The sequence below is a fragment of the Cornus florida genome, unplaced genomic scaffold, assembly GCF_030987335.1.
Source record: "Cornus florida cultivar Cherokee Brave unplaced genomic scaffold, ASM3098733v1 CherokeeBrave_3.0.0_Hap2_Chr06, whole genome shotgun sequence".
NCBI classification, from domain to species: Eukaryota; Viridiplantae; Streptophyta; class Magnoliopsida; order Cornales; family Cornaceae; genus Cornus; species Cornus florida.
Window position 1 is genome coordinate 20,395,807 of NW_026775576.1, and position 924 is coordinate 20,396,730.

Here is a 924-nt window from a genome sequence, read left to right on the forward strand (position 1 = left end):
GCTTTGCATTAGAGGTAGAATATACTTCCCTTGAAAACCACCTTGGGGAGGGTTTGAGCCTTCCCCATGGCTTTTCCAAGAGAAATTTGGGTGATTCCTCCAACTAGAATTGTAATGGTTGCCATAAGGATTGTTCCCTTGATTAACAAATGCTGCATTGACTTGTTCATAATGCTCATTTTGGACATGTCCATGGGGACAATTGGAAGTAGAATGTAAGACACTAGAACACGTCATGCATGATTCATTAGATGGACGATGAAGAACATGATTAGGGGAGGAAGACACTTGGTTTGCTAAGTTTTGGTTGATTAAAAATTAATCAAACCTTTGAGATAAGGATTTCATCTTGGCGGCTATTTCATTAGAGTTGTCGACTTGATATAAGCCAACATTCTTCCTTCCACTTGAATTTCTACCATTCTTGGAAGATAATGATTTATGCATTGAATTCTCGCTAATGCTTTCATAAAGGCACCACATATCATCCTCTTGCCTATTAATATAAGAGCTACCCATGGAAGCATCAACCATTCCTTTGAAATTATCCGACAAACCTTCAAAGAAACATTGAACTAATTGCCATTTGGGTATGTCGTGGTGTGGAAACTTCCTAAGTAAGTCATTTAGGCGCTCCCATGCTTCATGAAATGTTTCTCCATCCCCTTGTGAAAAATCTGGAATTGAGGTTCTCATGGCATTGGTCTTAGAAACCAGATAGTACTTCTTCAAGAACTCTTGTTGCATTTCTGCCCAAAAAGTTATTGAAAAAGGCCTAAGATTGTTGAACCAATATTTTGCCTTGTCTTTAAGAGTGAATGGAAAAATTTTAAGTCTTAAAATCTCTTCCGGCATGTCTGTGTATTTCACGGTGGAACACACTTCAAGAAACTCATCCAAATGCTTGTAAGGTTCTTCACTTGG

At 38.3% G+C, this 924-nt stretch overlaps 1 pseudogene; it reads left to right on the forward strand.

Moving 5' to 3' along the window:
* Positions 1–592: 592 nt before the first annotated feature.
* Positions 593–691, forward strand: LOC132315333 (small nucleolar RNA R71; annotated as a pseudogene).
* Positions 692–924: the final 233 nt, after the last annotated feature.